The sequence below is a fragment of the Danio aesculapii genome, chromosome 2 (assembly GCF_903798145.1).
Source record: "Danio aesculapii chromosome 2, fDanAes4.1, whole genome shotgun sequence".
Classification (NCBI taxonomy): domain Eukaryota; kingdom Metazoa; phylum Chordata; class Actinopteri; order Cypriniformes; family Danionidae; genus Danio; species Danio aesculapii.
In genome coordinates, this window is record NC_079436.1 from 34,895,356 (window position 1) to 34,923,209 (window position 27,854).

A 27,854-nucleotide genomic window follows, 5' to 3' on the forward strand; every position below is an offset into this window, starting at 1 on the left:
TGAAACTAACAGTCATGAGCTAGACTGCATGTTGAAGTTGAAGATCTTTTAACTTGTCAAGGGCTGGAACACACCAAGTCGACGTAAAACAACTAGCACCAACAAAACCCAACTGTGTTGTCTGGATTAGTCTTAACCAAAAAGCTGTGCATGAACACACCAAACCGACAGCAGCAGACTGATTCCAGAGTGTGCGTTCTGCACCTGTGTAGAGGGTGTGTGTATATATTCACACTGAATTGGGCCAGCGAGCTCCGACATTAACCCCGACGAGAGGCGACATGTGGAACACACCAAACCAACTAGCCAGACCGACAATGAACCGATGGACAGACAAAGCCCAATGAGTGACCATCGACTTAATGTCTCCCAGTCCTAAACAATATGGTGCTCACATGCTCTGTGCTTCAAAAGATGTGAGACGGTCACACACATTCGTCAAGCATGTGTTTACATTGAAAAACAAAAGAAAAGCAGCACATTGAAAAGGAAAAATATATTTTGTGTGAACAGCCCCTTAGATATCCATTCTTAGATATCCAAAAAATTATATTAATTATTGATAATAATATATCAATATCTTAATATCATATCTAAATATATTGTCAGTCACATATTAGACCATGTTTAAATCTGCTTTATAGGTTGGATTGACAAACTGACATTTTCTTGTTGGCTCTTTAATAAGCAATAAGAGTATTTAAAATATATATGGAAAATATAACCTAAATTGTCATTTAATTAAACAATTCTTCATTAAGGACTGTTCAGTAAAATAGGAAGCCATTCACTCAATGAAGCACTTCTAAAATCAGATATTTATCGAAAGCTTATGTATAGAGGATAATAGAAAAGTTGTTAGGCTCCAAAATTTTTCATTTTAGAAGCCATAATTTCTTCCTACTATTTTTTTTTTCTAGTCTGGAGCCTTGAGAAATGCTGACATTTCGCTTACATATACAGGCATCCAATAGTTCAAGAAGCTTGTGTTCATTAGCGAAGTAATGAGCACTGAGTTATGATGGAGTTTTAGAATTCACTCCATAAACCCCATAAAGCCAATCTTTGCCAAAGAAAAATACCTCCTTGTCACAACCGGGAGGAAATATCACAGCCATATTTCACATTTTATTAACATAATTCTGAAGTCGCCCAGGGCTAGATTTATATTTATACCGCGTGAGCGCCTTGGTTAAATCTCAGTAGAATTAAATTCTGTGCCTCAAAGTAACTGTGACATTTTGGCTGCATAAATATTATCCTCACCCTCATGAACACTGATTAATTACAAGGCCTCCACAAAGTAAAAGGCAACAGTTGCTGGTGTGTTTGCTATATTATTGGCTTTCCTTCAGTTTTTCATTTTTCACAGTCTGTGTTTGTGGTCTCTGAGAACTGCCCAATTAATGTAATGCACTCAAGTCTTTAATGCCCACTCTATTATAAAGCAGTTAAGGATTCCTTTCCATTCATATTCCCCCGCAATTCTTCACTTGCTCTTTCTGGAGGTTTTTCTTCCATGTATATTAAACTGCAAAGGTTTCTCTCAATGAGAGAGATTCGACTTTCCGTGGCTTCTATCTTAAGTGCACTGAATGTGTCAGTCGAGTTTGTTCAAAATGAAATGGATGGAACAGAGAATTCTGCTGTTATCAAACAGAGCCTATAATCATGTCAATCACACTGAGGTTAGACTATAGAAATTCAAGCTCAGATGCACACATTTATAAGCAAAGTGGGGTTTAACAAGTCAAAATCTCTCAAAGTGGTTTTTGTAATTCAACAGTGTAATCTGCTGTCACTTTCTGATCATGCAGCGTTGCTTCCGCTTCAAAAGCTCAGGGCATCTTGTGTAAATAAAAAGTCAATGTTGTTTTTTGATTTCAGTCAAACATGCAAAAATATCATATATACAGAAAATATAAAGGTCACCCTTTTAAATAAAGCATTAAAATATGATCAATTTTGATGAATATGATCAAACTTGTCTTTAAATGCTAAACCCTGCAGTGCTTTTTAATTTTATTCTTAATGTTTTTTTAAATGCCCCATTTTTCTCAGAAATATTGTTATATGTGAATAATTTGATCATTTAATATCATACATTATCATTTCAAGAACACAAAGACATTGGTTTGTCTTTGCCACGGTAAGGGCAAGGCATTTGCTAGATGGGCTTCTGTCATCTCAGCTACCCTTAAATCTGCAATTAAACTGTCAGCCCCCTTAAAAATGTATGATTATGTGATCTCTCTGCACATTTGCTAAAAACAGCACTGAAGCAAGCCATTTAAATAATCCTTTTAATAGTTGATAATAAACTTGAAATATTTATTACATTATTCGTCTCAGTAGTATATCAGAGCATAATGGCAAAACCTGCAATGATCTAATGGAATTAAAAGCATTATTAGCCTGTCATTTGAGTGTGCTGTTTAGTTTACTTGAAGTTTTCTTTTGAAAATTGTGGAGAGACAGCTGATATTAATGTAACATTAATATTGTAAAATATATGCACATTATTTATTCACATTATTTGCATACAAAGGTGAAGTGCAGTGTCTATGCAAACATGGAAACTGAACAAAATGTCTTTTACACCAACTTGGATTTTGTGGTTACATTTTTGACACTCTTGTTTCTCTGGAAAAAATGGCTAAATTGAACCAGGAGACTGTCACAATACAAATTTTAGGCTTCAGCTCAATTTACCCAATTGTGTACTGCATTTTATCCTTTGTAGTGAAGTATTCATGGCATGTCTCTTAAGTGTAAAATTAAAAAGTTGTAATTTAGAGATTCTTTTAAAAAAGTAACATATCTACTTGATAGTTAAGAAATTAGTATTTGATGGAATATTTTTTCTTCTCATGAAATGAAAACAGACCATTGTTTTCAGATCATTAAGGGATAAGACAAATATTAACATTATATTCAAACCTGTATGTAATAAATCCAGGATCTAGGGAAAATGCTTATTCAAAAGTTGTCTCTTAATATTCCATACTGTATATAGCTGTATACACTCACCGGCCACTTTATTAGAAGGGATTTATTAAAGAAGGGATTTATTAAAATTAGAAATTTTGAGTTGACGAGTATTTGGGCAGGTATACATTGAAAGTGCTCGGTGAGTGTATATACATACATTCATCTCAGTGTTTGTCATTTTAGTAACATTGAATAACTATAATGACCCTATCTCAAGTTAAAGTTCATCTCTTTTTTTCTGGGATTCACACACACTATAAACTCTTATGAGATTTTGCCAATTAACATCAGAGATATGATAGCATTGAAAGCTTAACTAATGTCAACGAGTGTTTTGACACAAGTGTTTTTATTGTGCAGCTGGGAAATAACCAAGTGGGTGGTGGATGTTATGGTGCACACAGTGAATCAGGTCTGGCTGTAAGCAAACTAGTGTGGGTGGGATGAAGGCTTTAATGTGGGTCATGACCGGTTGTTTAAAACACTTCATTATGACGAGTGTGAGTTCAAGGCAGCCGTCGTCATTAAGGGATGTTAACGCTGACATTTTTGGCACATAGATGATTTTAGTTTTGAGATGTAAGTGCAGCAGCAGTGTTTGCAGGGTGCTGAAGATATCTGAAAGGACATCTCAAACAGCTTACTAAGGTATTCTCTCCGCACCCTGCCAGGGATTCCATCTGGGCCAGAACATTTTTAGAGGTTGACTTTCTGCATTGTCTGCTAATCTCAGCCACAGACAGCACCTGATCATCATTTGGAGAAGGTGTATTCTGGGCTGCTCTGTTGTTGGCAAAAGACTGGTTTTACATTAGAGTGGGAGGGTTCCAGGAGTGGTAGCCAAAATTCACAATTCATAGTTTCACGTGTCGTCACAGCATCAAGGGAATGGCCAAAACATTTCTCAATCAATCTCAAAACAATCACTCGCTGGCCACCAAGTCATGGGCTGAGAAATTTCTCGTTTTGTAGCCAAAACAATGGATAATTGTTTTGCAGTAAGAAATAGCATTACTAACCTATGTGATACACACCTGGGCTTTGCTTCTACAGAATTCATTCAAAGAAAGAACAACCAGAAAGAAGAAATTTTGGGGCCGAATAGTAGCAGCATTGACCCAAAACAATCTATGGTACCTATAATTAAGGTGTATGTTTTTTATATGGTTTCTATTCTTAGTTGCAGGTTAACTGCACCTAATGTACACATTAAAATGTAAAGACAAAGTATATATTGTTACAAATTAAGTTAAAAATCTTTAACCAAAAAGAAGTTTAACCAAAACGTATCCAGACAACAGGGATTAAAAATATAATCCCTGGTGCCCCAGCGCTCTCTCTGCCCAAAATATGAACCAAAGCACAAACCACTGAGGACCATGTATTTACAGAAAATAAGGAGCAAAATAACCTTGGGAGGGGTTAAGCCAAAATAAATGACAATAAACCAAACTAGCTAAATTAGAGAAAACTTCTCTGCAAAATAAAGAAATAATAAAATACAGAAAATTTACCTCCCTACTATCAACACAGGAGAAAATGAAAATAATAAACAGAAGGCACCAAACCTCCCTACCATGCTTCAAGCCAGACATGGAGACAGAAAACCAGGTTTCTCCGGTTAGAATGTACAACTTCACATCGCATCTCACAAAATGTCATATAAGAGACATCAGCAACAATCGCTCATTTTCATCGTCCAAATAACATCTCCACAAAGAATAACGAGTGGGGAATCGAAAGAGAGCGGGGAGCCGCTGAATCCCTGTTCTCTGAGGTTTTAAATACGGCCGCCACCAATCTAGGCACCAATCACGATCCGCCGTAATCCGCTGCACATGCGAATAATTCAGAACGAGAGAGAAAATCGAGAGCATTAGAGAGAAACACCACACACGCACACACTACAACAACTACTCTTAACAATATAGGTTTTCTGACGCCAAATATAAAAGCAGACACTTGTAAGCTATAACGCCATCACTAATGACTAAATTGCTAAGAAATAACCAAAAGACAAATGTAAACATTGCAGAATTATAGCTCTGACAAGGACGTGAGGGTTTTAAATGACTGAAAAATGGGTGCGGATGTAATATGTGGAGGGCAAGTTTTGATCATATATCTATCGTTTCGTTTTGTTGACGCGTGATACTAATATTCGTAGCTTGAAACAAATGAAAATGTGACCAGTTTATACTTTGTTTAAATGGAGATCCCAATAACAGCTCTTTATTTTTGCCAAATCCAAACTTGATTGAGAGCTGTGGGCCAATGGTAAATATACCAAACTGTATTATATTAAAGTTGCCAAATATTCCAAAAAAAATGTTTCCTAAAGTTTAAAACTAAATAGAAAAAATTACTTTAAGTAGTATTGACTAATGCAGTACAATTTTTTCAAATTTTATCATGAATTGACCCATGAAAATATACATCAACAATCCCATTTATAACACGGAGTTCAATGTCGATTACAGTAGTCAAGCTGGACCTGCCTTGATTTGCTAGAGTGACAATATTTAAATCTGAATAATTAACAACATTTCATTTAAATATTTAATTTCATTTAGCTCTTTTGGTGGCTCAGCAATAAAATAAACAAACAAAAGGTTACTGTAAATCTGAAATGATGATTCAAAGGCTTTGCCCCAACAGACCTCCAAATCATTCCCCTTCTCTTCTAAGAGGACGGGCCATATCAAGGGTTACTATGGGTCAACTTTGGCTCACGGGCCCTAGTTTGGGCATTGCTGGTCTAAATAATGTGTATTGTTAGCTACTGGTTAATAAACCATCAGTGACTGATTTTAGGCCTATTGTAGAATAACCTTGGTGCAGATATGCTCTTTAACAGACATATAAGGGTTTCTCATATACAGTAAGACATCATGTTGTCACGTCATGTTTACATTCAAAGCTTCTGTTGATTATATGAGCATGAATGTCTGTCGTCATATTTAAGTCATCACCAAAAAAATGTGCTTTTTTTGGCAATTAAAGGTATAAATACTCATAGCTCTTTTGTGTTTTGTAATTTTATTATAATAACAATGTCAGAAAGAAATATACACATATTTAGGAAAAGTCCGGGTATTATAGTTGTGTGTTTTATTTCAACAAGTTATTAATTTGCAAATAATAAAAATGATCAAATGACCACCTCTGTAGTTCTAGTGTTAATATCAATGAATTCGCAGTATATCTTGAGCTTTAGTGTGTAAGTAGCTGATTCACTGTCACTTTGCTGAGAGCATAGTTTCTCTCAAACATGCAAAGAGGGAGAAAACGCAAGATCTCACATAGGCATGGGCCAGTATAAGATTCTGTTGGTATGATAACATTGGATAAAAAAAAATCACAGGCTCACAGTATTGTGATTACTGCTCTAAAATATATTCTTTTTAAATGTCTGGGTAAAAAACAACAACTTTTCTCCCCTTTGCGCACAATATATTTTCCTTTGAGAAACATTTCAAATATTTTGTTACTGTAAACATATCAAGCTGAATAATGAAAGTGAATCATTGACTTCTGCTGTCTTCATTTATTTCTTTACTACTTAAAACAGCATTTTTGGATATCTTTTCTGCTGGAGATACTGTTGTTCTAAAAAGCAAAAATGAAACTTAAAACAAAATTGTATATATATATTTGGAATGGTATAATAATATTTTGGTGGTTCTAAAACATTGACTTTTCTAAGCCGCGATATACCTTGAAAACGGTTATCTTCCCATGCCTAATATCACACCAAGTAGAAACTCTGCATGTAAATCAAATTCTTTGTTGACTGTTTCTTACGTATTTGCCAGTGAATAGTCAATTTATTGCTTTTTTTTCTGTCTGGCACTGCATATATACTTACATTCTAATTTTCATTTAATTAAATTCAGCATTTTGTTACTTCTATTTACTTTTAGGAACTAAATGGGCTATTATAAGTTGTTGAGGTTCCCTTGAGGTTCATAGCTGTCAAGAATGACTGAAATATGGAGGACACGTTCTGGTGTGCTAGATAAGGGTGACATCCAAAATCTGCTTTGCTAGAGAGTTTAACACAGCTTTTCCCATATGTACTGCTGGTCAGTTTTCCAGGTAGGCTTCGATCTTATGCATATGCATGGCTTTTGATCTGTTTGAATCAATCGTTTCCTGATGGTCATTTATTGAGGTGTGCACTGTGAAAACTGAGCTGGTTGTCAAATACGACTCCAAGATTCCATGTTGACCTTGCAGGAAATCTAAAAACAGTTGATCAATTGTTCTACGCAGTCAATCACGTTCCGAATTGTTCTACAATTTTTGTGCAGTGTTTTAACAACACACACAACCTCAGACAGGTGCTTTTAGTTTCAGATTCTGTCGCTTTAAGGTGTGAAAGGTGTTAAAAGAGAGCTCAGTCGAGGAAAGGACATGTTCATTTGGAGCAAGGTTACGAAGGTGACCAGTGAGCACACTTTCTCTCAAGCTTGGAAATAAAGACTGTGCTCACTGATACAGATTCGTACACAAGGTCAGCAGCATCCGGCGATGACAAAGAGGCCTGAGAAATAAATATACACAGTCCAGCCATCACTATATCACATTATTGTAGCGGGACCCATTGTTCCTTCCCTGAGTGAATGCCCTAGCCCAAATCTGAATTCAAACCAAGGCACACACTACTAGAATTCGTTACTGGGGAAGAGGGTTATGCAAAATTCAGAACTGGCTCCCTTTCAGTATGCTAGCTGTCTGTCATCCATTCAACAGTCTGTCTGTCTATATGTCTCTCATCCATCCATCCATCTAATCCATCCATTTACTAATATATTATGGCTGTGCTGGCGAACACAACAACCACTGTTGGTAGAGATATGCAAAAAAAAGAGTCAATAATATGAACATTTTGCACATATTACTATATTTATTAACACCATATTTAGGATATGGATATTTAATGTTTGTGTTCCGTTGCCAATGGAATGTCACATGCATTTATACAGTATAGCATAGTTCCCAAATGTCAGTAACGTTAAATCGGTTTCAATTTCCCCACAATACAACATCAAATTTATGTCTCGCTCCTGCTGGTGATACGATCAATCTTTTGAACTTATGACCATCATTTGTTGAGGAATATCAGGAAAAATGAGAAGACATTAGAAAAGAGAAGGCTGATTTCCCTCAGCAAAGCATGAAGCAGTTTTGTACATCCTTGTAGGAATTAAAGTTCTTTGTTCTGAATTTTTATTATTTTTTCTTTCCGTGTTGAAGAATATTGTATTGTTTACATTTTAATGCGCTGTGCACAAATGATAATCACAGATAATGAAATCCATTAGTGCGCATCCTGGAAAATCATGGGGTGTGATTTGAATGATAGCTGAGCAGACTAAAACTACCCGAGTTTGTATTATTTTTTATTTATTTATTTATTATTTTATTTTTTTTGACAACACATTTCTTTTGTCATTTACATTGTCATTGTAGTTTTTTATGCTATTTTATTCATTCATTTTGTGTTAGCTGGTTGACGTATGTACTCTGTGTGTACTCCCAATTCCGTTTGTCTGTGTGATCATAATTGAGTGGATCAAATGATGTGCATTTACGTTCTCCTCATTAATATTGAATATCTCCATACAAAGTAAATAACTTAACTTATGCACAAAATTAAACCAGCGTAGCTCTTTTAATATTCTCAATAATAATCTCTATAATATTTAAGTTGCACATTAGAACACACATAAGAAACATGCAAGTGATGTGATGTGATTATGTTTGGGGACTGACAAATTCATGTTAAGGAAAACTATTGCCTATTACTGACTAATGACTGATGACTATTACTCATATTTCATTCAGTAGTTCACACTTAGCTGATGATTTATAATAAGCTTGTTTGGCATGCTGTCCCACGGGAGAGCCCTGAGTTTGAGGGATTCTCGAGCCCAAGGCTCCCTCCCATTCGCAGGGCGAGAGAGGCGATTGAGCTCAGGTTGATCTCAAAAACTCACCCTCTGATGTGGCTAAAGTTGAACCTCTTTGAGAAGGAAAAATACTGATGCTGGGTGCCCATTTGGCGTGGTTTACAAATAACACATATCTTTGGATGGTGGAAGGAAACCGAGGTACCCGGGGGAAACCCACGCAGACACGAGAAGAACATGCAAACTCCGCACAGAAATGCTGATCGGTCCGGCAGGGACCAGAGCTGGCTGTGTTTTTGCTGTGGGACAGCAGTGCTAACCACTGGGCTGCCATGCCGCCCAATCTAGGTGTCCAATTCCCCCCCAAAGGGGGGAGAAGGGAAGGAAAGGGGCTTTTTTCCAGACAAAGATGGTTGTGGAATGTGGTTATTTATGTGTGGACTGTGGTTATTTATAGTGACATAGGAATCATCTGATTGGAGGATCATATATTAGCTAATGCGGCACCGGCTGTGGTCAGTCATAAGCACGTGATCCTATCAAAATTGTTTCTAAATAAACTTCACTAAATGAAGTGCATAAGTGTTTTATGTGCATTTTGTTGTTCTATCCATGGCATGTAAAACCTTCCAACTTCAAGCTTTTAAATTTAGTTTAAACTGTCAACTAGTCAATTTCAATTTTTTTTTATTGACAAACATTACCTGTCTAGTTATATTTGCACATTTCTAAGGCAATTAGCTAACAATCAGTCTTAAAAATCTTGAAAATTATACACTATTAGAATCTATATGCATTTAAGTATATTCTCTTTACATTTAAATTCAGACTGCATACTTTTCGTTTTATGATTTTTTTAAATAGTAAAAAAATCATAATTAAAATTTTAAATTGAAAGCCAAAATAAAAATCTAACAGACAAAATTCTGGCTGAATCATACACTTGCCTGATGGAATAGTTTTTTGTTAACCAGTTAATCGTGAAAGAGGGTGACACCAGCTGTCTATGTGGTTTCTGCAACATTCATTCTTCCATGGTGGGGTGCCACACCAAAATTCATTCCCATCAAGGCTACATTACAACTCCTCATTCAAAACCTTCAGTTGCTGCTCACCACACCAAAACGTATTCAAATGTGAGTTATAGCAGAGTGAACTTTTTTGTAATTGTATGCTGTTAGTTATTTGTTTAAGGTTACATGTTGACGAACTGACTGACTGACTGGGCTTCGCGATGCATGAAGCCAGCAAACACAACGTAGCTTTCCGTTATGATGAACAGAGTCTCCATAATTATACTTTATTTAAAGGATCATCTTTATAGGTTTATGGTTCTGCATACAATTACTTTATCTTGGTGGAGTTTTTGGCCATTATATAATTTATTTATTTATTTATTTATTTATTTATTTATGAAGCAAAAAATGTGTTTACAAAGATATAAGATGAATTTTGCTTTGTTGATCAAAATGTTATTATCCAGCAAAGAGGGTAACAGCCTTTTTTAGGTTCTCATAGCATTCGTGCTGTCTGAGGAGAGTTGCAGACACCTTGGCTCCTACCTTCAAAAGAGAAATGATGCATGTCTCACCTATGATGGAATACCTTGGGATTATCCTATCAAGCAGGAATTTGTCATTTTTGCCATATCCTTTTTGAGCAGAAGAGTTTCTCTTTCTTAAAAAAAAAAATACTCACAGTACAAATTCCCTATTCACTCTTTAGAGATGCAGGAACTATGAGAGCCCCATCACTAATAAACGACACACACTACGGGGGATTCGTGGGACTCTCGGTCAATGTGCCGGTGAACTTATTTGTATAAAACTCCTCTCTTCTTATCTAGCCCAGTTTCCAGCTTTGCAATAAATCAAAGCTCTTCTAAAACAAACCAGAACCGCATCCTTCTGCCTCCAATAAAATAAATTAATAAATAAATCTTCGAAGCTTACTTGGTGAAGTGGGGATTTAATTTCTAAAGACTGGTTCAGCAGAAACTCATAACGTTAATATGGATCAAAGACCAAGCCTTTGTTTCTAAATTGACTGAGATTAATGAAGGATGCAGATTTTCTCATTAATTATTTGCGGAAGAGTGGTTTATTTATTTATTAAATGTGTTACTGTCAAATTGCAGTTTGGGAATTCAGCCTTGTCGCTATTATTGATATCAATGTAACAGTGTTTAGAGGATGCAAGAAACTAAACCTTTGTTTTGAATCACAGAGGAAAAAGAACAAACACAAGCGAAACATCAGGCAGTAGCAGCTGTAAGAAAGACTGTTTGCCATCCTGTTGTTCAGCCTTTGTTAAAGAACTCTTGTTTTAAGGGCAGACACGACAACTTAGTAACACCATTTACCGTTGGGGATGGACAAAGAAATTCATGCATTGTAACACACTGAAAAAAATTAATCACGTAAAGCTACACTAAAAATATAACATTTGCTGTTTATCTACTCACTTTAAATGAGCTGAAACAACACTATTCTTGAGTTTCTTTGGGACAACTTAATTGCTTCATGTTCAATCTACTTAAATATTTATAAACAAATAAGTTAACTTCATTCATGTTGTCCCAACACAAATCCATTGTGTGAAACCCAGCCTTTTTTACTGTGCAAAATATGGATCAAAGATGAGATCAGATTTATTAGATATATTTATAAATATATTAGATATATTTATTTTAAAATAAAACAACATAGGGCGTCACAATGGGGCAGTAGGTAGCACAAACACCTCACAGCAAGAAGGTTGCTGGTTCGATCCCTAGCTCAGTTGGCATTTCTGTGTGGAGTTTGCATGTTCTCCCCATGTTCGCATGGATTTCCTTCGGTTTTCCCCACAGTCCAAAGACATGCGCTATAGGTTAATTGAATAAACTAAATTGGCCGTAGTGTATGTGTGGGTGTAAATGCAAGAGTGTATGGATGTTTCCCAGTGCTGGGTTGTGGCTGGAGGGGCGTCTGTTGCGTAAAACTGGATGATGCTGGATAAATTGGCAGTTCATTACACTGTGGTGACCCCTGATTAATTAAGGGATTAAGCCGTAAAGAAAATGAATGAATGGATAAGTTACCTGGAATCATTTTAATAATATCGTGATAATAATAATTTAATAATTATTACTAATACTATAGTAATGTTGTTGTATTTTAATACAAGGCTACACCCTAAGTACACTCAAACTTTACTTCATTTAATTATAAAACATATTTTAATACATATAAATTGGTTTTAGTTGGGATAGCACAGTTTAATTGGCTTAATGTAATGATTCATTCATTCATTCATTCATTTTCTTTTCGGCTTCCAGCATATGTTTTACGCAGCAGATGCCCTTCCAGCTGCAACCCATCACTGGGAAACATCCATACACACTTATTCACTATGGACAATTTAGTTTTACCCAATTCACCTGTACCGCATGTCTTTAGACTTGTGGGTAAACCGGAGCACCCGGAGGAAACCCATGCGTTCATGGGGAGAACATGCAAACTCCACACAGAAATGCCAACTGACCCAGCTGGCACTCAAACCAGAGACCTTCTTGCTGTGAGGCGATTGTGCTACCCACTGCGCCACCGTGCTGCCTGTAATGATTCATTTTCATGTAAATGTTAATTAATCTAATACTTAGTGTGTTTATTACATCAAACAAGTTGAATTTGTGTTGGATTTTTGTAATTAATTTATTGAGATCTGCTTAGTTTTCAGATGTTCAAATCAGTCTTGTCAACCTCCTATAAATGTCCAACATGTCCATCAATGTCCAGCTGAATATTTAACACTAATATGTCTTTTGCCTTACTGAAATGCCCACTTAATCTCCCATTCACTTTTGTCAACAAAAATGATTTATGTATTTTTATACACACACAAAAAAAAGTTAGCTTTTTAATTAATTAAACACAAAAACTTACTTGGAATGTATAAAGCTTTGCAAATTAATTAGTATTTTCAGGCTGCACTATGATCTTTGAAAAATAGACTTTTTAAATATGCCATCAAATCATTGCTGTTCTAAACAAGACTGACAAGCATTATTATTTAAAACATTTTAAGTACACTATTGTTACACCGAATGACATTTTAGTGGGTGGTTATTGAGCTTTTCTAATTCTTTAGGATGGAAGAATAGAAAGCGCTATTATTATTATTTTTTTATCAAGGTTAAGTGCTCATTCAAAACTGTTGTAAAAATGCTCTTGAGCATACAGTTCATCTCCATATACAGTCGAGCTGTTGAGCTCTCCATCAATTATACATAAGGATATTTGAGAGAAACATAAAAAGGCCATCATATTCTCATAAAGGGCTTCTCTGAATTATTCTGCCTTTTACATCAAGCACAACAGACAAAAGGAGAGCTAGAGGACAAAGGCAGCCGATAAATGATTAAATGGTGTATAATTATTGGAAAAACAGGAGTGCTACTTCAGACACTTCTTTCATGACCTTTAAACAACACTGACATTTCCGGCTACCTTTTTCCAAGTTAAATAGCCCACTTAGAAAAACATATAGCCTATACATAGAGTGAAAGCAAATTTTGTTTACATTATCGCTTGAGTGCACCATCAATATCTCGCTAAGAAGAAAAAAAGCTTTAAAGATCTTTTCAGAATCCCTGCACCTCTGAGCTTTCGGGTCCTTGAGCGGTAGCGGGGCGGACAGTGGCAGAGAGTTAGATGAATGGGGTGGGAAAACCCAGATCGATTCCCACCTCGACTGCCCACACACACAAGACAGAGGGAGAAGAATTGGGACGGGGTGGTAAATATGAGCTTAACAGATGGAAGCATCTGTGTTTGTTTGAATGAGCTTCTCTTGAGAGACTTACACCATGATGCATGCCTGTGCTGTAATGACACATTAAATCTGTGGTTAGACAACGGCTGCTGTCTGCAGGAGCATTTCCTCTTACGAGGCAAAAAAAGTAGATATTGTTACTCATTAAAAGCCCATCAGCCAAAATCACAGAATTCAGTTTTTGCTGCTAGAAGGCAATATAGAGTCGTTATCTAAACTATTAAAGTGGCTAATTAGTGATCGTTTTAAAATTACTCAGACTGATTGAGAATAGATGTAATCTATGCACAGCTTTAGAAATAAATAGAGGTCTTGGAATTAAGTAAAAAGACTTACGCCCCATTCACACGGGACTTCAGCGTCAACACTTGACAGAGGGCGTGTCTGAAGTTGGGACTGACACGATCATCATAGCAGCGTTAGCCAATGAAATTAGTCAGCAATCGGCTACTGACTGAGCTGGTGTATTTGAATACAGCGATCTGATTGGCTGACGCTTCCGTTGGCGCTTGAAAAGTTGAGAATTTCCCAACTTCTGCAGCGAGCAACGTCGCTGAAGCAGTGCCTACGGATCCACAATGCAGTTCGGCAACGGGAAGCATTGAAGCTGACGCCCCGCGTAAATGGGGCGTTTGGTTTTGCAGGGTATCTGCGGGGTGTTAAAGTCCTAAAATGTCTTAAATCTCAAAAGCAAATTTTAAGTCTATAGAAATATTGTATTGTAGGTATTTAATCTTTTTAACGGGTCTTAATTTTCCTTTGTTTGTGTATAGCTACCCAATCTGGCCATTAACACCCATACAATCACCAACAATCCATCTCAATAAAACGTTTTATTTAAAAATAGCATTTTATTACTTTCCTTAAAGTAACATTTGTTTAAAATTTCATTTATTTACTGCTGAAGATACTGACCTGACCTATATTTTTATTATTAAATTATTATTATTATTGTATTATTAAATGTAATTATAATAACTTTTTAATTGGGCAAGTGAAAATCTTTTCCAACTGGAATATTTGAAAAAAAAAATCTTTAGCATTTAGCCTAATAAGTCTAAAATTTCATTCATAATGGTCTTAAAAAGTCTTAAATTTAACTTGGTGAGACCTGCAGATACCCTGTATAGTGAAATTATCCTTAAACAGTTGGAGAATGCATTTTTATCAGCTCTTTCGTGTGTATAGTTAAGACATTTATATGAAATATATTTAAGGAAATTGGAGCTAATCATCACAAGGACAAGTTTTTGAGACTAGATATTAACATTTTATATGTGCGTTTACATTTGATTAGGCAGTAATGAAGCCAAATCTGGAGCTAATCTAACAAAATAATTTACAATAACGGGTCAAAAAAACAGTAGCCCAAATTTATGTTGGGGAAAAATCAAGAGAAACAATAAATATATAAAATTTTGTTGAACTTTTGTAGTTTGTAATTTATTTTGCAATGGTTCACATGAATTTAAATGTATTATCTCTCTATTTCTAAATGTTTGGTGACTAAAATATTATAATAAATTGTATTCATTCATTCATTCATTTCCTTTTCAGCTTAGTCTCTTTATTAATCTGGGGTCGCCACAGTGGAATAAACCGCCAACTTATCCAGCATATGTTTTTACGCAGCGGATGCCCTTTCAGCTGCAACCCATCACTGGGAAACAACCATACACACTCATTCACACACATACACTACAGACAATTTAGCTGACCCAATTCACCTGTACCGCATGTCTTTGGACTTGTGGGGGAAACCGGAGCACCCGGCGGAAACTCACGCGAACGCAGGGAGAACATGCAAACTCCACACAGAAATGCCAACTGACCCAGCCGAGGCTCAAACCAGCGATCTTCTTGCTGTGAGACAACAGCGCCACTGCGTCACCCCTAATTATATCATATATAATAAATAAACCTGTTTACTAAATATGTTTAAATGCAACAAAATATGTTATCTGTATTCACTGAGAAATTAATAGGTTTATTTTCAAAATGGGGTGTATTCATTTATGCTGAGCTCTGTAAAATTTTTATTTTTGTTTATTTATTTATTTTTGTACCAGTAGTGTTTCAGAAAACAAATTTTCAGCCAGTGTTATTTGCCTGTCATTTCATTTTGTTTTTTATTTGAATTTTAATAGAAAAATTTAGCAAAATTAAAACAAACAATTCATAAAGTGTGAAAAACCAGTGTGACTAACTGTTATTCACTCACTGTTATTGACTTTTTAACTGAAGTTTAAAAAAAAATCCGTTTCTCTTTATTATTTAATTTAAAATTAAGTTCTAATTTTTTATCACAAACCATTATAAGCACTTAACATTGTGTCTTACTCTTTGAATGACATTCAAGTAAGTCCACACATTCATTGCACAATATCCACGCCACATTATTACACTATTTGTGTTCTCTGACAAGGACGATGATGGTATGGAAATATCTGGAAGGATTAGTCCTACAGATTTATGTCATTCCATTTGCAGCAAAATCCTGCACTCAAAGGTCACATCAATAAGTCTTTATTTCAACCACATGCTCCATTAATCATTCAAACTCACGTCTGTCATCACAGAGGACTAATGTGCTGCCTATAGATCTGCTCTGCCTTGAGGGTCACCCTTTCACTTTTAAAAAGTGTCATTGATTACTTTGCTTTCACACCAAATATGTGTGAATGTGTGGCATCCTGTCTCAGTTTGCATCGGGCTCTTTTGAAAATCAAGGTGACATTATTCAAATACTGTATAATGCAATTCTTTCTAATCATATGGAGACATTTAAACAATGATAAAAGTTAATTGCAACTTTTTTGTAATTTAAAAAAGGTCACAATTGTGAGATGAAGTTGCTTTTTTTGTTATGTGCATGTTTCCAACATAATTACAAGTTATTTGTGAGGTATATACTTTGAATAAACTTTCTGACTTTTGCTTCTTACCATTTTAATTTTACTTTTCGGAACTTTTTTTCTTGCAATTAAGTTTACTGGCTTTCCTTCAAATCTAACTTCATATTTTGCAGTTCAGACATTGGGTGACGCGGGGGCGCAGTAGGTAGTGCTGTCGCCTCACAGCAAGATTACTCACTGGTCAGTTGGCGTTTCTGTGTGGAGTTTGCATGTTCTCCCCGCGTTCGCGTGGGTTTCCTCAGGGTGCTTTGGGTAGGCTAAATTGGCTGTAGTGTATGAGTGTGAATGAGAGTGTATGGATGTTTCCCAGAGATGGGTTGCAGCTGGAAGGGCATCCGCTGCATAAAAAAACATATGCTGGATAAGTTGGTGGTTCATTCCACTGTGGCGAGCCCAGATTAATAAAGGGATTAAGCCGAAAAGAAAATGAATAAATAAATGAGTTCAGACATTTGCTTTGCCTTTATTCGGATTTTATAATTCCCAAATATAACTATTTCCAAAATCCTGTTAAGAATAAAATTGAGATATAAACTATGTAAATCAGTCTGCATTTATTTGTTTTAAAAATCAAGTTGATATCTTGCAAGAATGAATGTGTATATACACACATACTGTACACACATACACAAGTAAGCGGTGTTGGCAAGGTAACAAACAAGTAATCACAGCACTGCTAATATTCAGTACAGCAGAATTAGTGGCCATCCTTTTCAAAAAACAAGTATTACACACATTAATCTGTTTTTTTAGTTGTTGTTCCTATGCATTAAAAACCCAACAAAGTGACAGGAGAGTATCTATGTTACCAATTGGTCAAATTAATGACTCAACATTTTTCAATGAATCAGTGGGCATCAAAACATTTGCCATACTTACAACATGTGTCAGTGAAATTCGCCAGCATGTTTAATGGAATATGCAATACACAGTGCTCAGCATAAATGAGTACACCCATCACCGATCTCTTTTATTCATTTATTTTTATAGGATGGTTTGCAATAATATTTGTGCACATTATATTAGTACCAAAGCCAAAACCGGAACTAATCTAACAAAAACAAAACAAAACAAAAACGAAAAAACGCAAGATCACTGTCCCAAAACTAGTACACCCAAATAATTATTCATTCATTCATATTCTTTTTGGCTTAGGCCCTTTATTAATCTGGGGTCGCCACAGCAGAATGAACCAACAACTTATAGCATATGTTTTACACAGCGGATGCCCTTCCAGCTTCAACTCAACAATGGGAAACACCCACACACACTCTTTCACATGCGTACACTATGGCCAATTTAGCTTATTCAATTCACCCACACCACATGTCTTTGGACTGTCGGGGTAACCGGAGCACCCACGCAACCCACACAAACAGGGGGAGAACATGCAACCTCCACACTGAAATGCCAACTGGTTTGAACCAGCGACCTTCTTGCTGTGAGGCGATTGTGCTACCCACTGTGCTGCCCCCAAATAATTATGTTGGGGAAAATATTGAATTAAATGTTAATAAACAGGAAAAATCACGAGAAACAAAAAACAATATATAAAAAATATTTGAAGATTTGTAGCTCTAATTTCTTTGCAATAACTTGTTGGAATTTAAATGTGTTATCTCTTTATTCCCAAACATGTTAGGTGACCCTAATCATAATGGATATACCAGTTTAAAAAAGGGTTTTTGTTTAAATGCACCAACATATACTGGTTATATTCATTTAGAAATAGATAAAATATTCATTTTCTAAAGGAGACTCATTTATGCAAAATAGCATCTTACCTTTTTAAATTAATATTGTACAATCATAGTCAAGTCCAAGGCACGTAAAAAGTAGCTGAAATAGTTAAAAAGCCTTCAGAGACGTTTACATGGACATCTGTAATTAAATTATTTGCCTTAATCTGAATAACTCAATATTATGATTAAGGTGTTTACATGAGTTGCTTTTTGAATGTTCCTTTCATGATCCCGTTTTACATGTTATAGCACATAATTCCAGTAACGTCATTGCGTCACCACACTATCCACATTTCATGTAATTTTGGGTGTTTCATTTTAATTTGTTGACTTTAACTGCAGTTTGGCACTTCCACTTTCATTCAGGAACATTTCATTCATGCCCCCCGTGACAAACTAAGGTATTGGAAGCGAGTACGAAGTAAGGACTGGTGGAAGTGTATTGTTTTATTGGAATTTAATACTGCACGATAAAGGAAGAAAAAAAACTCTGCATTTCACAGTGTTTCTGTGGTCATTTACTGACTCGATAGGTGCAGGCAGAGAATAGTGTCAAACAGTCATCGGTGTATAAACTATCATGTTGCAAATTGTGGCAAAAAGTCCGGTATGACAGTAATAGTTAAAGTGTTTACATGTCTGTACCGCACTTCAATAATGTGACTAAACTAGGCAGACTCCTCATGTCTTAATTCCATTTGTTTAGTTCAATTATTGGATTAAATTAATCAAAAATCACTGTTTACATGGTAGACTCTTAATCAAAGTATTTTCTTAATCCTATTAAAATCGCAATATTGGTGTCCATGTAAACGTACTGATTGACATGGCTGTTGTTTTTAAAAAACAGCACAGTGCTTTTTTTTAACAATAGCCATGTCGATAAAATATTTTAAACTTTTTTACCTAGTTGTTTCAGGTGCCTCGGACTTATGATTTTTATGATCTTTATGAATCCCTTGTCTAAAGAGCCCCAGCACATCAATGATCCCTGAAGCACTTTTGTTTGATTCTGGATTTATTGATACTGCACAATCTTGGGCTAATGATAGATTACTCGTGACATGGAGTGATGTTGTAGAATAAACATTTAGAATAAATCGTCATAATAGTTGCTTAGTTGTAGCCAGTCAGTAAACAAACTTATACGACAAATAAATAATTATGCGTATGATGTCCAGATTGTGTATATATCTATGTGTTTACTTATATGTATATATGTATATATGTATGTGTTCTGCTAAATGACTAATTTAATTTTACTTTAACATGTTCAATTCAGCCAGCAGTCAAATTTTACTAATGCACATTTTTTTATACAAATCTTAATATGCTTATGGGGAAAATCTATTAATGAAACCATTTGAATTGAATATTAGCAAAATGACACATTTACACCACCAGCATAATGTGTAAACCATGGAGATGTGTTTGTACAACACAATACAGATGGTATAAAACTGATTATAATCAGATGACCCTTGCATATTTGCAAAAATATAGCTTTAGTAAAAACAGAGCACATATATTTCAACATTTAAATCAACCCCAGAAATAATCTTCATGTGCGTTACTCTCGACCACATGCTAAGAGAAACCGAAAGTAACCAGAACATATAGCACAGTACTTTAAATGGCCCTGAAGGGCTTTTGTTTCATTCTGGATTTACTGATACTGCACAATCTTGTGCTAATGAGTAGATTACTTGTGACATGGAGTGATGTTGTAGAATAAACATTTACAATAAATCATCATAATAGTTGCTTAGTTGTAGACAGTCAGTAAACAAACTTATATGGAAAATAAATAATTATGTGTACGATGTCCAGATTGTTGTTATTATTTCCCCACTCATTTTAACTGTAATTTACAGTAATGTTTGCAACTAATATGTTCTGTAGCTTTTTGAGCATCTGTTATATGAAGGATGCTTTTGCACTCTGCTTATGAAATAAAAGACATTGGTTATTAGGTACAGAGCTTCCTCTAGTAATTTCCACCTCAAAAGAAGCATTTATGAGCAGAACAAAAATAGTGCCTAATTACGTGTTCTTCTGCAAACTATAGAGACTTTGTCTAAGTACGAAGGCATTTTCTAAGACTGCAAGCATAGGAGGGATTTGCAACTCGATGTAATGCTTTTCTTTTTTGTTCGTTTCTGCTTCTAACATGCCTACGTTTACACAACCAGCGTCCAAGTGTTGTTTTGCTTTTATGACCCTTTTAACCAAAGGACCAACCTCTTTAAAGCAAATGACACATAGCATCAAATGGAGGTTTGGGGGCGTCTGGCGGAGCATAATGTTTATCTTCAACCATTCAGATATTTGTGTTAGAGTGTGGTTCTCGCTGCACTCGCTGTTAAATTATGAAAACGACTGAAATATTATGCAACTAGCTTTTAAAGTGGTTGACTTTCCGCCTTTGAGAATTTGAGGAATAAAATAGCATCATTACATTGGTGGCTTGAGGAAAATAATTGTGACTTTATTTTTTTCTTATTTTTCAGATAACTGCTGGGGAAATTCCAGAGCAGAAGACGGTAAGAGTGAAACCATTCAATTCATTTACATTGAATTATCACCTCTGAATAAAAATACATATACACAAGTAAAGGTAATTGTCAGTTTATTTCACAATTTTGACTTTATTTCTCTTATTATTAAGAAAAAAAAGTCAAAAATTGTGAATCAAACTTAAATTTGCAAGGCAAAATTTCAAACTTACATTAAGATGACAGAATTTTCATATCAGAATTGCAGGATTACTACTCTATTATTTACAATTCTTTTTATTGCAATTCTGACAGTCTAGAGCAGAGATGCCCAAATTAGTGCCTGCAGGCCAAAGCTGGCCATAGTAACCTTTGATTTGGTCCACCATCCCATCTAAGAAGAGAGGGAGAATAATGGGGATGGTTTAGAGACTATTATTTCTAATTTAATGTAATACTTTGCTTGTTTATTTTATACTTGAGCTACAAGAAGCTAATGCAAATCTAACACTTCAATTAAATGAATCAGATTTTTTTTAAATTCAGAGATATCAGTTAACAAATGGAGGCAAAGGCAGATTCTGCTTGACTAATGTATTCAGCATTGAACTCCACTGTGCTATTAATGTGATCATTTATGTTTTATTTTAATATATACTGCATTAGTAAATACAATTTAAAGGGGCAAGAACCCCCCGTCTCTGAAGGGTGTTTTCACACCTCTAGTTTGGAAAAAGTCAGGAAAGTGGGTGAGTCAGGCTTTGTTTAGGTGGCAGTGTCGAGTGGCGAAAGAGGGAAGGGTTTGCATGAAAAGGGGAGTTTTAGTACATGCACAACACCTGATTTTCACAGAGGCAACACAAATACAGATGCAGGAGAGCTAGACAGTAATTCGGAGAGCAGCATTTACAGAGGATCTGAGAGCTGTGTGGAAGTGGAGGATTTTCAGTTCGTAATATTGTAGTGATATTGCTGTAAACTTAGTAACTGAATCATTTTGATTAAGGTATGTCTTTAAAAACTGAAAGAGTCCTGCTGACGATACTAACTAATTTTGCCATCTGAATAAACATAAACAAAGAACACCGATCACACACCTAGCAAATCCATAGAGACAGGACAATCAACACGAACTGGAACACGTGTTTTTTTTAAAGGAGACAAGTGGCAAATCTGGATTTCACCATTTCCAGATGCGAAAAACTCTTGGGTAAATAATGTTCCTTACAAACATATTTTTGTCACATGTTAGCAGACCACTGTAATCCACATATGTGGGTCTACACCTGATTGGTGCTCTCATCGTGGGGAAATGGAAGCAAAACCGTTGTTGCGGCACATTTATAAACGCAACACTGACAACCCTTGTCTCAAAACAATTGTTCTACTACTTGTTTGAATTACGGTTGGCAACACAACATGGCGTCTGTAACAGGTAAGAGGAGTCTTTGAAGCTATATCATGCATATTAAGAAAGTTGCATCTTGTTAACAATAGAGCATGCTGATTGGTTCGAACCAAGTCTTTCTCATGAATTAATGAACAGATGTGCTGATGTCACTTTGTACCGGCTGGTAGAGACAGTCAATCTCCATGCTGGAATTTACACAATGATCTCATCGCTGGGACGTTGCTTTAAAATTTTTTTTTAAAGCGTAGGAATGAATTTACTCTAAACAATCCAAAAACAACCAATTTTTACTTGTTAGCTAAATATTTGTGTCCTAATAGTGTTTTTAGCAGTGTGACACATAAATATAAACATCTCGAAAAATGTGTTTTGGTGTTTTGTGACCCTTAAATGTTTTCAATTTATTTCTTCAATATTAGAAAATACGTTAGAAAATGACTTATGGCAACTTACGTGTAATATAGTTTGGCATATTTACCTTCGGCCCATGGGTCTCAATGATATTTAGTTTTTGGCCCATCATATGAAAAAAATTGGGCACTGCTGATCTAGAGTTTAAATTCTGAAAATTCTGGTTACAAGGTTACATTTTGTAATCTCTGAAATTCAACTGTATTTATTAAAATTATTATTATTATTAATAATAATTATACATTTTATTTATGATGCGCATTTCTTAAACTTAAAGTGCCACAAGATATACAATAACAAATAAAAAAATGCAGAGAATTAAAAGCTTGCATACAGTAAAATATCAGTAAGAAGCCAGAAGTCACACTGCAGTGATAAAACTTCAGAAAAATTGTGAGTTTAAAGGTTTTCTTGGCGTTTTGATCTTTAAAAGTGTATATTTTAGCTTTTCTAATGGCATGTATAAACAAAAATCGAACCCAAGTTGAGGTGCCTGGAAAAGAAAAGAACTTGATGGCTCAATGCGGTAGGCAGCACTTTTCTTGTCAGTCTAGCAAAAGCATCGCACTGCCTTGTGATAAAAGGTCAGCAGGAAAATCTTTATCACTATCAAACAGCCATCGTAAAGTACCGTTTTCATTTAGCTCCCAGACAAAGACAATGCTCCATGCAAACAACAACATACGGGGTAACAAACCAGCGTCTCAATCTATTTAATTGTTGATTTTGCTTCATAGAGGAAAAATCGTGGTCTCTAAGTAGCTGTCCAGGGTGCTAAATCAATGCAAAGACATCGCTCAATAGAAGCTAACCTCCCCTCCTTTCTAAAAAGAGACCTCTGTGTGTAAGAGATGTACTGCACAAAAAGACAATCAAGGCAAAATAAAAAATACCTCCTCAAGCCAGTTACACTTAAAGGAACACCTCTTTCAAAACAAGCACTGTTAAGTGGTCTACGTCAGAGAAAAACAATAGCAGGCTGTGTGTGATAACAGATAGAGAGGAAGTGTAAATACGCTGCAGTGTGAATGAAATCAATGGAGCCCACTGCTTTTCTAAGTCCTGCTAATGCACTCAGCCTCATAAAGGATCTTTATGAGGCCCACACTGGGGTGCTTTGTCAGGTTTTGATAATGTCTCGGAGACACCGATGACTGTTATGTCTTCTGGTAAAGAGCAGGGCCCAGATGAAAAATGAAATGGGAAAATTAGCGGCTGGCTCCAAAGGGAAATGGTAGAAATTGGATATTCCACACAGCAGGCTAGGTTCACACACTAATGTTGAAAAGATCTTTGTATTGTTTTTGTAAGTCGCTTATTCTTACAAATGCTACATTTATTTGAGTAATATCTTAAACAAAAACAAACGAAACATGTTTTCTACTTTAATGCTGTGGTGCTTTTCACATGAATCAAAATAACTTCCTTCAATAAGCTATATGCACAGCTAGTGTTTTTCAGCCAATGATGAACTTCCGGTGAAAGCTTTATGTGACTATTTTCATTTTCAGAAGGTTCCTTTTACAGCATCGATGTTGTAATGTAATTCAAACTTAATCAGTTAAATGGACTTAAGCATCCCTTTGGTTGTTAAAGCGTAAAAAGATACGAAAGACGTCGTTATTAGCTGCAAACTAGTGCAGAAATTCCATTAAAAATACTGGGGTAAAATTAATTTTCATATTTTAAATACATGGCGCAGAAAAATATAATTTAATGCAGTGCTTCTTGTTTGATCTGATACCCACTTTTTATCGTACCTCAGCCAGGCAGTGAAGATCACTGAAATCAGATCTGATGCAGCAATTTTGTATGGGATGACAATTAACCAGAAGCCCTGGGGCTGGCAGACTGAAATTAAAAGTCATATACCCCATTCAGTGTACAATAATTCAGTTCATTGTTTTAATTTTAGGTAATGTGTCTGAAAATTATATTTCTTACATCTTGACTTTACAGCACAGACTTAATGTTGGTCTCTTTTTAAAGACTTAAGGACTTAGAAAAGACTATTGGTGATTAAGTAGATCAAAATTAAGTGGGAAAACCTTTATAAAAAATACAAGTAAATGAGTGCTTTTATTAAAAAGAAAAACAAACAAAAAAAACTTTATTTTCAATTTTCATATTTTCCTAAACAATAGCAGTTTTAGACTAAATCTCCTATTGAATGAATGAATTATTTAATTAACATTTAATTTAAGTTTTGACTGTTGCTTTGATCAATTTTAATGTGTTCTTCAAAATATTAGCTTCTTAGCAAAATAATCAATAAATTAGTACAAATATTTGAATGGTAGTGTCAAAAAATCAACATACAGTAGGCTCATTCTGAAAACGTAGTCCTATATACATTTCTGGAGATCGCAAATTTTGTATTTATGGCTGCATGTCGTCTTTAAAACGAACGCTATGGAGCGGTATGACACTGTACATTTTTGCGCTAGCAGCTGACCACTTACCTTCATGTGGACAGCTTTCCCGCTGTTACCTGTTTATCCAGTGGCTCGTAGCATACATTGGCAGACTTGAGATGCAGAGTTGACCATAATCACAGGGTTAAAGTCTGGTAAAGAGAGGTTCCAGAAAGCAGGTAAGACAAAAACTAAAGCCAAAAAATAAAATAAACCACTATTTAACAGTGTGAGAATGTGCTAAAATCTGAAAACGTGATAAAAAATCTGGGGATTTTTCTTTTTCGAGATTGCTTTTCAAAACACTGTCAGTTGGGTTTAGGGAAGTGGGTGGGGGCTGGTCAAACGGTGCTTTTTTAAAACACTATCGGTTGGGTTTAGGGAAATGGGTGGGTGTGTTGATCGGTCGGTTGGTCAGTCAGTCAGTCAGTCAGTCAACTGCTGATAGCGGCCCCTGTTGGATTTATGCGAGAAGAGCAGGCGCGAATAGCACTTGCAAGAGAAATCTGAGATCTTAAAAAGCGACCTCTGGTGGATTTGCGAAAACAAAAACTGCAAAAAGAAAAACATACTGCTGGGAGGTATTTGTTGCTCTCCAGAAATGTATATAGGGCTACATTTTCAGAATGCGCCTGGGTTGCAAAAAAATATATTTTCAGTTTAAATTTTTAGCAGTAAAGAATAAGTTGTGACTTTTTTAGACACGTTTGTGACTAAGGACAGTGCAGCACTAAGGAAACTGAATTCTGCTTCTGTGGCTACCACACACACATCTAGAAGATGAGAATGAATGGATTCAGGGTCCTGAGTTCAATTCACAGAAAGCCTTTTGTAGTTAAAAGGCCAGAGCGTTACAGTACAGCAAGGCCTTTTTCAAAAGCATTTGGCAGAAAGTGGATTAAGTTATTGATTTGTGGAAAATGTCACAGCATAAATATTTGTGTTTTAATGCAGTACAGTGCAATCAGTGTTGACTTTTCTCAATGAGTTTTTCATTTCGGCTCTACAGCTGGAGCGAGCGGAAACTCTTGCCACAATTCATGCTCTTCTCAAATAAGGGCTTATGTGTTTAGCATAGCTGAATGATTAGCATGCAAAGCCAAATGAATTGCTTTCATTGATTGAGTTTCACACTGTCATTAGCAGAAATGAAGACAGACAAGAGGCCTTGGATGACTTGGCTCTTTGTGGCGGAAAGCGTTGATGATAAAACATATATCTTGTGGGATCTCACTTAACCTTTTTGTATTGCTGTTTAAATGTGATGAATGACTGCATTAAACCAAAGTGAAACATTTTATTATCCTTGACAGTTGTGGAGTGCCTTGGGTTTCAGGGGTTTTCTTCTATGCGTAGTGGAAATCGTTAAATGACAGGTGGTCATTGTTGTTTGCTGGTATTATATATTTGCAGATTTTTGATTTATTATATTCAGCATCTCTGAAACTTTCTTTTGCCCAAACTTTTTAAACTAGGTCATTTTTTAGAGAATGCATGAGGTAGTTCTTTTATTTTTGATATATATATGTATTTAAATAAATATATTTTACCTTGAGGTCAGTCCTCTGAGATCCTTTGTAGGAAGTTTGGAGGCCATTATGTCACCAGGACAAAAGGGGAAAGATGCCATTTTAATTAAAGTTGGCAGATTTACCATCCACATAGGGTTTAAAACATCACCCGTCTGTGCAGATCGAGGCCGAAGTACCAGCGATAAAAATGATTTATGCTAGCCAGGGCAGCGGAGAGATTTCTCTAAGGGATTGGTGGAGGAATTAGCACAGGCATTGGAAGGCTGTACTGTAATGAGGAGGAATGACATTAGATTCATACCCTTAAAAACGAATGGTGCAGACGGGCCAAACAATCAGTTACTGCTTCAAGATGGGCTCAACCACCGCCTTGAGACACACTTTCAGCCTGGGATTGTAAGACAAAAGATAGTAGATCATAAAAAAGGAGATTCCAAGTTTTTATTGGGGTTTTAATTAGTTTTATACTCAAATCAATTGTAATAGTTATAAAAGCAATAATGACAGCAGTAATAATTTCATTTGAAACTACATACAATAATTTTTTTAATTTTAATACATATTTAACAATTTAACTATTTTTTTACATTTAATAAATGCTGCCTTGATGAACAGAATTTTTTTCTTTAAAAAAATACAAAAACGAACAAGACCCCATCCGTTTGAGCGGTAGTGTAAGTCTTGTACTACGTATACAGTACAAATGTGTGTAGTATAAATGCTGATTGTCATTAACACCATCAGTTTTATTGCTTCTATGCCATTTAAAAATCCTTTCTTTCCTCTATGTCATAGTACGGATTCATTAAATGATCATCTTACAATCTTGAGGTCATCCTGGTACTTTTTGTCTCGTGTTTGATTAGTTCAGACATACTACATTTGTGATCTACTCTTTCTCAAATGCTAAATAGTAGAAATGTATGCAATTACAGTCACATTCTAACTTGTTGCCCTTGAGGAAACACTTGAGGAAAATAAAAAAACATTTTTATTGTGGACTTGTAAAACTCTTTCATTTATTATTTAAAATAGTATTTGTATGGCATGACTAAGTGTGTTAATAGTTATATGATCAATGATACTACATTAAACTTGCAGCTATATTTTATTATTAGCCATATTTTAGATACACTCTTGCACATTACATTTTAAATCATCTTCACTGGTAAATAAGATTATAATTTCAGTTTCAACATAAACAGTTTAAAAT

The 27,854-nt window shown here is 35.5% G+C and overlaps 1 protein-coding gene across 1 annotated transcript in view; it reads left to right on the forward strand.

Annotated features, from left to right (window-relative positions):
• tnr (tenascin R (restrictin, janusin)) overlaps positions 1 to 27,854 on the forward strand; it is a 249,180-nt gene that overhangs the window by 50,616 nt on the left and 170,710 nt on the right. Inside the window, exon 2 of the mRNA XM_056478025.1 lies at positions 20,889 to 20,921. The gene's annotated coding sequence lies outside the window, so the exon portion shown is untranslated. The remainder of the gene's footprint in view (positions 1 to 20,888; positions 20,922 to 27,854) is intronic.